The sequence below is a fragment of the Pongo abelii genome, chromosome 3 (genome assembly GCF_028885655.2).
Source record: "Pongo abelii isolate AG06213 chromosome 3, NHGRI_mPonAbe1-v2.0_pri, whole genome shotgun sequence".
In the NCBI taxonomy this organism is placed as follows: domain Eukaryota; kingdom Metazoa; phylum Chordata; class Mammalia; order Primates; family Hominidae; genus Pongo; species Pongo abelii.
The window spans coordinates 203726001-203739751 of record NC_071988.2 but is presented as its reverse complement, the minus strand read 5'-3'; the positions used below and the strand labels follow the sequence as shown (position 1 = coordinate 203739751).

The following is a 13751-nucleotide window of genomic DNA, read 5'->3' as shown; positions in this document are numbered from 1 at the left end:
TTTGATTGTGAATTTATGAAAAATTCCTGGGTGATTTTAGGCCAGATTCTTCCTTTCTCTTTCTCTTGAGAAAACATTTGTTCTTTGTTGTTTTCCTATATGCCATAAGCTTATTGAGGGTCAGGTGCCATCCAGGATGTGGGGAAGGGAGGGAGTAGTGGCCATGTTGGTAATGCAAATTGAATTCAGGGGAATGCTGATGATGGCTCACTCTGGCACTACAGTCAGGATTCTTGATCCCTATCTACCTCTCCAACCTCATCTTGTGCACACCACCCTCATGTACACCATCACACGTGGAAGAGCGGCCGTTTCCAATTCCTGGAGCATGCTGCACTCTGCTGCATTGGGCTCTTTCTACTGACATCCTCTGCCTGGAATGCTCTTCCTATTAGTTTTATTATAAAATTATATGATTTATAATATATTATAAAATTATATTTTATTATAATTTTATATAATTATAATACATAAATTATATATAATTACACATAAAAGGAGGCAGTTGAACATTATTTGGGCGCATAGTGAAAATTATATTCCAAGACCTTCAGGACTGTCTTAGAGGTGAAATTTCCCTGCCTCTTAGTATAAACCCCCTGCCTCTTAGTATAAACCCCCTCCCTCACTGCCATATATCAAATCCCAAGAAAATCCAGAGATTGAGAAGTACATGAGACTTCTCCTTTTACCTTTTTACCTTTCAGCTGACTCCTTTTTAGCTTTCAGCCCTGATTTGAATGCCACCAGCTCAACTAGTCTTCTTAAACACCCTATCTAAATACTAACTCTCCTTCCAGTACTGAATATTACAATAGTCTGTTCCGTTCCTTATATTTAATTCAATCTGCCATTATATTATGGTTATTTTGTTGGTTTGGCTTCTTCTCCTGGACTCTACACTCCATGAGGGCAGGAATCATGGTTGTTTAATTTACTTACTACGTGGTAACTATTCACCCAACATTTCTAGCATAAATAATTGAAAAGGCATTGGGAGATGTGGAATTTTAAAATATATTTAATTTCTGGGATATATTAAGAGGGACATAATTGTTGAAGATCATCATGAAATGTTTTTGACATGAGAGTATAAGACTGTGGTGTTGAAATGATACTATCTTCACAGATTAAGCAAGAGAATACCCAGAAAACATATGAAATGTTCTGCTGTATCACACAATGTTAGTAGGTAATAAGCAAGCTGGAGATGGAGTATATCATTCACCACCAGTATGTACCTGGAAAACTTTGCATGAAGCAAAATATATTCACAGAAACTATAGTACTCTTTGAGTCTTGTCAATAGATTCCAGCACAAGAGACAGTCTCCAAAGATATTCCAAATGTCTAAGAGGAAAACTGAACAGACAATTGCAGCATATTCTTTGGGAGACAGGTGTACAGTGGGTGGAGCCAACACAACCTAAGTTTTGTACTACTCAAAAGAATTGAGAAGTAGAATTGTTCATGTGGTTTTCCCTGTGAGCCAGCAAAAGCCATGGTAGCCATCACCGTGATGGCCACAGCCTTGAAGACCACGGCTGCAGTGCCCACAGTATCTGACAGCCTCAGAATAGGGACTAAAACCACAATTCATAACATGTCATGAGATAATAGGTTTTGGTAAATGGCAGTTTACTTTGCAGATGAGTTTTTAGTAATTACATTTACCAAGGAGTGTTTTCTCTGCTTATAATCAATCTGTATCCCCTTGTAAATCCTCTACTCATAGGAAGAATACAACAGCAAAGAGGGCTTCTGAAAACAAACACAATGTGAAACTCATTATCGAGTAAACTATGAGTACATAGGAAAGGAATAGAGCCACATTTGTTCACATTCTGGGCTTTCCAGGGCCACCGGCGTGGGTTGAGCTTTGGACCTTTTTGGATACCAGACTGGCCCTGATCAGAATGAAACACCTGGCTCATCTGGGGAGGAAGCTGTGCAGGAGATGCTGAACAAACTAAAATCAGATTGCACACTGCCCCCAAAGACTAGAATTTAACAAAGGGACCCACAATGCAGTCTGGTTAAACAAGGAGCCCCAGAGATGTCCCATGCACTTCTCAATCTCTGAATTTTGTTGGGATTTGATGTAGGGCAGTGAGGGAGGGGGTTTATACCAAGAGGCAGGGAAATTTCACCTCCAAGACAGTCTTGAAGGTCTTGGAGTATAATTCTCACCATGTGCCCAAATAATGTTCAACTAAACTGTAGACAGACACTTACATTATGAAGGACATTCGTTAAATTACTATAAATTCAGTGCTTTTTGAGAGTAAGTTATTAAACAATTATCAACAGGTGGTGATTATATGTTATATAATAAAAATATACAAAACATAAAATGTAAATATATAAAATAGAAAATAGAAATATATTTTAGTAAACATGTAAATATATTGGTAATATAAATATATCAATAGATGCACTTATAATATTAACTATATATTTATGGATATATATTTTTCATCCTGAAAAAATATAAATAGTCCTTAAAACAGTGAAAAATATATCACTGTGCCACTGTACACTTCAATTCCTCACTGTAGTCTTTTTTCTCAAAACATTGGGAAGGTTTTTTTTATACAACAGCTTCGCTACATCAATACAATTATCACCTCCAAATAGATGCAAAGCTCTGTAGTATTCAAAAATACATGACATCTGAACTTGTTTTATATGATGTGTTTCCTTGCGTTATTTTTTCTTGTTTATATGCATGTGTGTACATACACAGAGCACGTTAATGTGCTTCATTTCCAACGAGTGTGTTCCTGGAAGGATTCCTGCCCATAGAGTGATTGTGGAAATGAGATATTTGGGCTTTCATGTCATTCTTTCAGAGTTTGGGTGCATTGCCAGGATGTAATGGAGATTATAGCTAAATAAATGACTCAATAGTCAACCTTCTAGAAATGGTCTCGTATTTAGCTTTCAGGGTAATGTTAACTTCACTGTGGTATTAGTAATCTCATCAACTTTTTGGTTAGGGATGGATAAATAACTAGCTTTTAGTATGTAAATTACCAACAAAAACGTTTTGCAGAAAATGGGTCAGGTTAGAGATGTAAATGAGGCCTAAAATGTCTCATTAGGTTTTGAATTGCTTTTTTTTTTCTTCCCCAAGCATTATAAATCTTGTAAGCTTTTGGGGTAATTTTCTTGCTTGAATAAGCTAGTAAGGTCTTTTCCAATAATAAATGAACTAGAATACTTCTCAAAACTAATTCTGCTTGAAGAGATAGAACAAATTGAATATCAAAGTATAATTTATTTTAGAGTTACTCGGTATTTCTGTCTCCTAATATTTTTAGGTAATAAGTTGTAGAGATCCCATGTATAGATTTCATCACGGACTTTGTGTTTGGGTGCAGAGAGATATCTCTATCAATGGCTCTCCTTTAAAATCAATTGTATATCTGAAGGATACTTATCAGATTTTGCAAAAAATCATTAACTACAGAATATGAGTCTATCTTTTGTGAAGGAATGGATCTTCTTTGATTTAGCAAAATGTCTCTCTGGTTCTCTTCTGACAAGTCCCATTTGTAACACTCATTACTAATCCTTATTTTCAGAACAAATACGATGCAAAAACATGGTCTTGCTCACAGCCCTGCTCTTGGGCCAGCTTGCATAGTTAAAGGATAACTGCAGATCCACACGCAAGGCGACACTGCCTTAGATCTTACGAGATGCTAATAAAACAGCGTCACATCAGAGTGTGACTGTCACTAGGCAGTCTCACACATCTCACTCTTACCACACTGGTTTCTATTCTACAAACCACTAATTTGCAGCAGTCTAAATTAGCCCCGTGTGACAATGTAGGAAGTGTTTGTTGGTTACTCTCATCTCTCACAGCATCGCCAATGTTTAGGACAGTTTAGCATTTCAGACTCATGACAGGGGGCTGCATTTTTGTCACTCTAAAAGCTGCAAAAATGAAATAGTAAATATGCAATTACAGCAACTACCTATATTTAACTAGCTTACAAAATCTAAAAGGGAAATCAATCAACTCGTTGTCATCATTTGGTTTGTTTCTGTGGAGAGCCTAATTTAGTACAAACAAATACAGTTCATGATGACAAAACCTCGTTAGGATGGCTTTCATTTCAATTGCCAGCAACAACAAGTACCACCATTAGCCACCCCCAAAGTAAGTCAGCTCTTTCCCAAATATCCACTGCAGTATTTGCCTGCCCCTTTAGACATTCATCTTTTTTATTTATTTATTTATATTTATTTATTTATTTATTTATTTGGAGACAGAGTCTCACTCTTGTTGCCCAGGCTGGAGTGCAATGGTGTGATCTTGGCTCACTGCAACCTCTACTTCCCAGGTTCAAGGGAGTCTCTTGTCTCAACCTCCCGAGTAGCTGGGATCAGGGGCACTCACCACAATGCCCAGCTAATTTTTGTATTTTTAGTAGAGACAGGGTTTCACCATGTCGGCCAGGCTGGTCTCGAACTGCTGACTTCAGGTGATCTACCCGCCTCCACCTTCCAAAGTGCTGGGATTACAGGCGTGAGCCACCGCGCCCAGTCAGACATTTATCTTAATACTTTGCTACAGCAAGCTGTCTTATAGATGTTTACAAAACAAAGCCTTTTCTATTTTCTCTAAGCAGTCCATATTACATGAATATGTATATCACATGTTCTTACAGATAGTTTGTTTTATTAATTTTATACCTTAAGAAAAAGACATGAGATTCAATTCTTCACAGACGGATTTCATTTAAAATGCCCTGAGCTGCCTACTGAAGTTTTACAGGTAAATAAAATATGTTCTCACATGTTTTAGCAAAGGGTAAGTGAAGGAGGTGATGCAAATAACAGGCAATATGCAGATCTCGTCTCAGTGGGTTGAAAGAACAGAGCTACTCCGGTGTTATGCTGCTGTTTTATTTCATGTATTTTGATGGAAGATAGTTACTTTGGATAAACAGGGCAGATAATCTGAGAGAGAAATATGAGTCCCAACATGTATTTATATAGGCTACATTTTGCCATGTCACCTTTTTCTCCTCACTACTAAAGTTCTAGTATTGGCTTCCCTAAATCTTACACAGCTTTTCTCGTCTAGCTTCAGTCCACTGGGTATTCCTTCTATTTTCACGTTGGTTATGTCTTCTTGTGGAAGTCTGTGGGCTCTTTATTCAAACACTGACCTCCTCCATAAGGCACTGGGAGGCAGGAGGCACGTACTACCATCCCTGTTCTTTTGGTTGCAATTACTGATTTAGCTCTCTTATAAATGCACAAAAGACTGTACTATATTTTCTGCTTATTTAGAAATAACAATAATAGCTAAAATCCCCTGGACACCCATAAGGGGCCGGATGTTCATGTTATCCTTCAAATATTCCAGCAGCAAGTATAATCATCAGTCCCACTCTCTAAATGAGGATTCTAAGGTTTAGAGAAACTAGGTACCTTGACCAAAAATGTATAGCATGTGGTGGTACCAGAACTTGGACGCAGACAGAATGACTCTAAAATCAGTACTCCACGTATCATCAACACAGAGTCTCTGTTAATCACACGCTTCTTATGCTCATCCTACCTTCTAACACACGTTGTCACCTGCGTTTGAGCACATAAAATCTGGAAGTGTTAGAACTCTCGTGCTCTCCTGAATCCAGACCAATGAGTCTTTACTCCCAGCTCCAAGTTGTTGTGGAGGGGCATTTGTTCTTCCTGATATAAAGGCTAATATGAGCTGGAACCCAGTTTAGGTGACAGTTCATTATGCTCCTGTCATTTATGTGACTATGTAATGTCTCTGGGAGTATAATTATATTTTTGGGTAAAGTCTCTTGGCATAATGAGTTCAAGAATTCCATTACCAATAATAACACCTCTCATTTGTTGAAGTCCTTATAACATCCAACGTTTTCACAAATATGAACTCATTTTATTCTCAGTGTAGCTCTCCAAGGTAGGCAGAACAAATATTATTATCCTATTATGCCAAATGAGTACAGAGAAAGGATGGAAGAGAAATGGACATTTACTTAGCATTAACTACTTGGGAACATGATTCTAAGTACTTTACTGAATTCTTCCTTTCAGTTCTGATACCTTCCTTATGGTGTATATGTACTTAAACACATTTTACAGAAGACGTAACTGGAGTTCAGAGAGTCTAGTTAGCAGCTTGTGAAAGTGGCGAGATTAGAGATTAGAAGTCACTGAGACCATCATTTTTCCCTTATAACTCAAATTCAGCTGGCAACACTTGTTCAGTGATTACACATAGCCTTGTGTTATCAGCTATTTCATGCGCAGGTTGGCATCTTGTTTCTCTGGGTAGGTCTTCATTTGGTTAAAAGAAAGAATCATGTTTTATTTTCTTTGAACCACTTAGAACACACACTTTTAAGCTATGCATAAAAGGCCAAGTTAATACAAATACCTAGAATTTGAATGTGGTCTGGAAGTAAGAGGAGGCTATCCTTGCTTGCGCTTTTATTTGTTAACCCAGCAACTATATCTCTCAAGCAATTGCAGACATGTACTGTGATCTTAGAAATTCCTATTTATTCCTTGGACATTCCTCCTTAGGTGAGATATTTCAAGGGCCTGAATTTGAACTCATTATATTGTCCTATATCCCCTGAGACTCAGAGTTTAGAATGATGTGTCTAAAGTTGTGACTAGTAAGTAGCAAAACCAACGTAAAACCACATCTTTGGAAATCTCTTTTCACTGTACCTCTGTATGAACTAATGTTTGTAACACATTGCTATTTTTGTTATATATATAAAAGTATAGGCCGGGTGCAGTGGCTCACGCCTGTAATCCCAGCACTTTGGTAGGCTGAGGCGGGCAGATTGCCTGAGGTCAGGAGTTCAAGACCAGCCTGGCCAACGTGGTGAAACTGCATCTCTACCCAAAATACAAAATTAGCCAGGCGTGGTGGCAGGTGCCTGTAATCCCAGCTACTTGGGAGCCTGAAGCAGAGAATCACTTGAACCTGGGAGGCAGATGTTGGAGTGAGCCGAGATTGCGCCATTGCACTTCTGCCTGGGTGACAGAACGAGACTCAGTCTCAAAAAAAAAAGTATAGATCTCCAGAAATTTGAAGGATACTTTTTACTTAGTAAATAATCAGTGTAATATCATGATGACAAGTGAAATTTTTTTTAAAAAGTCTTCTTTAAATAACAAGTTATCACAATATTGATTGGTTAGAACAAGAAGAAACATTTACCAGTTATTGTAACTAAAAATCAGTGAGCTGCATATAGGAAACGTGACATTTTTCTCATTGGTCTTAGTCTGTGTACACGCATGTGTTTATAAATAACATTTTATTTTGAAAGTACTCATTCAAATCAGCTTTCTATTTATGAATCTCATTTTATTTCCTTCTGCCTTCCTCATGCTGTTGTTTAGTGCGAAACATAATTCTCAGAAAAAATATGAAGCTCAGTTTCATCACAGTACATAGCATATATCAGTCAAACAATGTATGTTTGTCAAATGAATAAAGAATGATGATAGGCCAGGTCGGTAGTTTCATTGCAGTGGCTGAGCTGACCATTGCATACGATATTGTAACATGGAGAAAGGAATTATGAGGAATACATATTCTTAGCCATATTCCATGAGTGCAGGACAATTCTCCAAGTAGCTTTGGACTGACTCACTTCTCTTTCCTTTCTCATTTGTAGTTCTCAAGAATAACTGCAGGCTGGTCACAGTGGCTCAAGCCTATAATTCCAGCACTTTGAGAGGTCGAGGTAGGAGGATCCCTTGAGGCCAGGAGTTTGAGACCAGCCTGGGAAACATAGTGGGACCTCAGTTTCTACAAAAAAAAAAAAAAAAAAGCCAGACATGTTTGTGCGTACCTATAGTCCCAGCTTCTCAGAAAGCTGAGGTGGGAGGATCATTTGAGCCCAGAAATTTGAGACTACAGTGAGCCTTGATCATGCCACTGCACTGCAGCCTGGGTGATAGAGTGAGATCCTGTCTCTAAAGAAAAAAAATTAGAATAACTGTAGAATGTGCGAGGAATGCAGTATCTTGAGATAGGGAAGAACTCCCAGAAATAGCCAAGCCCTGTTTGTTTTCCTCAGAGGAAATGCAACATCTTGAGATAGGGAGGAACTGCTAGGGGAGCTGAGATTTGTTCCTGTCTCCCCAAGGAGCAGAATGTCCTCAAGGCTTTCCCTGTGAGTCATGTGGCCAGCCCCTGAGATATATAAAACGGCCCCTCCATCTGTCCCAGGCAGCTTTCATGAGCCTTGAGAAACCAGCTCACAATGGATCCTGGGCGTCTTTGCCCCTTCCTGCCCAGCAGTAACAAATAAATTTGCTTTATATAAAACCTGTTGCATATGAGTGTATTCTGCTTCACCAGACTCAGACAATTGGCAAAACTGCAGCCCAGGTGCAGTTGGGACAAGTGTTCAACTCCTGTTCCCGGTGGTTGGCACAGTGATAAGCTTTGCTATCACCCACATGGTGGAAGTCCTCCCTTGGGATTGGTTATTAGTGAAACTGCTTCCCAGTAAGATCACAGATTGTATCTGAATCTCACCTCTATACACCCGGCATCAGGTAGAGTACTAGGACCATGTTAGACATTCAGTGCATATTTCTTGCACTGATGAATGCTCCTTGCTCACAAGCGGCCTGTAATCCAGGGGAGCAGGCATACGGAGAATGTTTTTCACCATCTTCGCCATTTCTGGGTTCAGTTCTTAAAAAGGATGACCAGCCTCCTGCAGATATCAGGGAAGAAGCATTGCCTTTTCTCTCACTCACTCGTCACTTAGGCAAACCCGTATTCCATCCTCATGTGTTCTGTTGGATTCTCTGCGCACAGGTTGCAGGATTTCTTCTGACTCCTACTGGTCAGGGCAGGGTTTTCCAGCCCTGTGGGCAGGCCAGAAATCTCTACACCTGGCCAAAGGTTTGCTGTGTAGTTGCAACTGTTCCCATGCATTTATCTGAAGCTCTAGATTGGGTGAGGATATGGCAGGAGGCTCAAGTCCCAGCCATGTTCTCGTATCCAGCTTGCCACTTATATCTTATTTACATCTGTATCTGATTCCTGTGCCTATTCCTCATTATTTTTCAGAATGCAGAATGTAGCAATTGTAGCCCAGTGATTACGCATGACCCAGACCTCAACAGTAGATGTGACATGTGCTTAGAGTTGTTTCATTTTTTCAAAACCAGCTAATTTGATTTTGTTGCGCAGTGGGAAGACTTGTTATAATGGTGTATTGGAAGATTATTTTCAAATCATGTTTTTGACTTTTGTCAAAAATACCCAATGTTTTAGCTATAACACAGTTCAAAGGGTCAAAAATATTCCACCTTCAAGGATTTAAAGTTCAATTCGTTCTCCAACCTACCTCAAGCCCAACTTGAACTATTATGTGTTATATTGTTCCCTATTAGATTCCAGGAATTGGTGGTCAGGATGGGGATGCCATCATTTCTGAGAGTCAATTCAGTTATAGCAGAAGACAAAATAGGAAAATCTGGCTCTGCCTCTTTGAGGTTTGTGACATTGGCCAAGCCATTTAATTTCACTAAACACTAGTTTCTTCATTTGTAAAATTGGGATGTTAGACAGTTGCCTCCAAGATATCTTCCAGTTCTAATATTCCACTGTGGGAGGTTCCAACTGTGGCATAAGATCCCAGAAATCTCTAATTGCTTCGAAGATTGTGTCAGGAGACAAATTAGATCATACAAGATTCAGAATACAGACTCACCTCACCACATGAAATGCCATCATTTAATTACTTTTTTATTGTTGCAATAATGGCTTTGGCCAAGTCATCCCACTTTGGATGGTGTCTTTTTTCATTATAACTACTTTACCTCCAAAAATAAAAAGTAAAAATAAAAATAAAAACACCTAAGAAAACAAAAACAAAACTCCACACTAAATAAATACACTCTAAAAAGTGATATTTTGACATGAGGGTTTCAGGCAAAGACAGAATACATTTGAATGATACGCCATGTTTGGATGAACGCAAGATGTTTTTGCTCTGCATAGATCATTTTTGTAAGAGAGACGAAGAGTAACATTTTTACAAATTTTCAGTCTGATATGCATGTGCTACTTCCAAGTATTTCAAAGGGCTCTTTTACTTTGCTAACGTGGTGTTTTTCTGGACTAAATTTTTATTTTTAAATTTCAGTTTAGGAGTAAAAAATCCATGAGCTCCAATAAAATACTGGCAAACCGAATCCAGCAGCACATCAAAAAGCTTATCCACCATGATCAAGTGGGCTTCATCCCTGGGATGCAAGGCTGGTTCAACATACGCAAATCAATAAACATAATCCAGCATATAAACAGAACCAACGACAAAAACCATATGATTATCTCAATAGCTGCAGAAAAGGCCTTTGACAAAATTCAACAACCCTTCATGCTAAAAACTCTCAATAAATTAGGTATTGCCGGGACGTATCTCAAAATAATAAGAGCTATCTATGACAAACCCACAGCCAATATCATACTGAATGGGCAAAAAGTGGAAGCATTCCCTTTGAAAACTGGCATAAGACAGGGATGCCCTCTCTCACCATTCCTATTCAACATAGTGTTGGAAGTTCTGGCCAGGGCAAGCAGGCAGGAGAAGGAAATAAAGGGTATTCAATTAGGAGAAGAGGAAGTCAAACTGTCCCTGTCTCAGCCTAAAACCTCCTGAAGCTGATAGGCAACTTCAGCAAAGTCTCAGGATACAAAATCAATGTGCAAAAATCACAAGCATTCTTATACACCAGTAACAGACAAACAGAGAGCCAAATCATGAGTGAACTCCCATTCACAATTGCTTCAAAGAGAATAAAATACCTAGGAATCCAACTTACAAGGGATGTGAAGGACCTCTTCAAGGAGAACTACAAACCACTGCTAAGCAAAATAAAAGAAGATACAAAGAAATGGAAGAACATCCCATGCTCATGGGTAGGAAGAATCAATATTGTGAAAATGGCCATACTGCCCAAGATAATTTATAGATTCAATGCCATCCCCATCAAGCTACCAATGACTTTCTTCACAGAACTGGAAAAAACGACTTTAAAGTTCATATGAAACCAGAAAAGAGCCCGCACTGCCAAGTCAATCCTAAGCCAAAAGAACAAAGCTGGAGGCATCATGCTACCTGACTTCAAACTATACTACAAGGCTACAGTAACCAAAACAGCATGGTACTGGTACCAAAACAGAGATATAGATCAATGGAACAGAACGGAGCACTCAGAAATAATGCCGCATATCTACAACCATCTGATCTTTGACAAACCTGAGAAAATCAAGCAATGGGGAAAGGATTCCCTATTTAATAAATGGTGCTGGGAAAACTGGCTAGCCATATGTAGAAAGCTGAAACTGGATCCCTTCCTTACACCTTATACAAAAATTAATTCAAGATGGATTAAAGACTTAAACGTTAGACCTAAAACCATAAAAACCCTAGAAGAAAACCTAGGCAATACCATTCAGGACATAGGCATGGGCAAGGACTTCATGTCTAAAACACCAAAAGCAACGGACACAAAAGCCAAAATTGACAAATGGGATCTAATTAAACTAAAGAGCTTCTGCACAGCAAAAGAAACTACCATCAGAGTGAACAGGCAACCTACAGAATGGGAGAAAATGTTTTCAATCTACTCATCTGACAAAGGGCTAATATCCAGAATCTACAATGAATTCAAACAAATTTACAAGAAAAAAATAAACAACCCCATCAAAAAGTGGGCGAAGGGTATGAACAGACACTTCTCAAAAAAAGACATTTACGCAGCCAAAAGACACATGAAAAAATGCGCGTCATCACTGGCCATCAGAGAAATGCAAATCAAAACCACAATGAGATACCATCTCACACCAGTTAGAATGGCGATCATTAAAAAGTCAGGAAGCAACAGGTGCTGGAGAGGATGTGGAGAAACAGGAACACTTTTACACTTTTGGTGGGACTGTAAACTAGTTCAACCATTGTGGAAGATGGTGTGGTGATTCCTCAGGGTTCTAGAGCTAGAAATACCATTTGACCCAGCCATCCCATTACTGGGTATATACCCAAAGGATTATAAATCATGCTGCTATAAAAACACATGCACACGAATGTTTATTGTGGCACTATTCACAATAGCAAAGACTTGGAACCGACCCAAATGTCCAACAATGGTAGACTGGATTAAGAAAATGTGGCACACATACACCATGGAATACTATGTAGCCATAAAAAAAATGATGAGTTCATGTCCTTTGTAGGGACATGGATGAAGCTGGAAACCATCATTCTCAGCAAACTATCGCAAGGACAAAAAACCAAACACCTCATGTTCTCACTCATAGGTGGGAATTGAACAATGAGAACACATGGACACAGGAAGGGGAACATCACACACCAAGGCCTGTTGTGGGGTTGGGGGAGGGGGGAGGGATAGCATTTGGAGATATACCTAATGTTAAATGACGAGTTACTGGGTGCAGCACACCAACATGGCACATGTATACATATGTAACTAACCTGCACATTGTGCACGTGTACCCTAAAACTTAAAGTATAATAAAAAAAAAATCCATCGGCTCTAAAATAGTTTCAAAATTGGCAAATAAAAATAATTATACTTTTGTTATACTACCTTTTGTATACAAATTATATATAAAATTTGAAAATTTATGTTCTAATTTTTTACTTATAAAAGTTTGCTTGCTTTTATTTTCAATTAATATATTTTTTAAAACTGTGAACAATCTTTGAGTATCTTTGCTTGGCATAAAATGTATCATACATTTTTCTAAGCAAATTGAAAGACATTACTATCTTTTACTGAACTCTTTTTTAGAAACTTAACTTAATGGCAGGTTTTCAGGAAAGAGTTAAAATTGTAAATTCATAAAGCAAGGGATCGGTGTATTCATGTCCATCTTCCGACCTGAATAAGGTTGTATGTATCCCATTCTGAATATTCTGATTAAAAGAAAGATATATTCCTTTTCAGCAGACTGTGGCAACTTCAAAGCTTATAAACGCACTCCTGGCATCTCCATTCCAGTGAGGGTTACTGTGTGTATGTGTGTGTATGTGTGTGTGTGTGTGTGTGTGTGTGTGTGTGTGTGTGTGTCCATGCATTGAAAGTATGTCAAAGCTAAACTGAGTTTATACAGCGGTATAGAGAAAAGAGATGAGTGTCCCTTTAATAAGCAAAAAATTGAGAATTAGAGAGCATAGACCTAGCTGGAAAAGGCTGAGATAGATGAAACTTCAAGCTGCCTTCACACTCATCAGCAAAACTTCCCTCCAAAGTTTCTATTCAAATGACTAACTGCCTGTACGTACAGCTCTCTGACCACTGGAAATGAAGGAGGAAGGAAGGAAAGGAGGAAAACACCTTCTTTCTGGAAACCTGTCATTCAGTCTCTGACAGGAATTTACAAAAACAGGTGCAAGCTCATGTCCTACTAAGGCAACTGAGTTTTGCCACAGTGATTTATATATGAGTAAATACTGCTTCTATCAGCATGGTTTGTATAGTGTTAGATCCCGAACGCTTCCCGCATCTGACGCTATCCATGCATTCTTCATTCATTTCATCAATAGCATCCACCTAAACTTTCTTTGACATGGCTGCCCCATTCTCTTAATCTGGTTTCTCAGAGGTATCCAGTTTCATCAAATCTCTTTTATGAAATATATATCTACTTCTGCTATACAAATACAATAGGTAATCAGCACTTT

At 38.6% G+C, this 13751-nt stretch overlaps 1 protein-coding gene across 1 annotated transcript in view; it reads right to left on the bottom strand.

Annotated features, from left to right (window-relative positions):
- Nucleotides 1-13751, bottom strand: part of TENM3 (teneurin transmembrane protein 3) — a 2759728-nt gene that overhangs the window by 1363172 nt on the left and 1382805 nt on the right. The gene's annotated exons all lie outside the window — the stretch shown is intronic.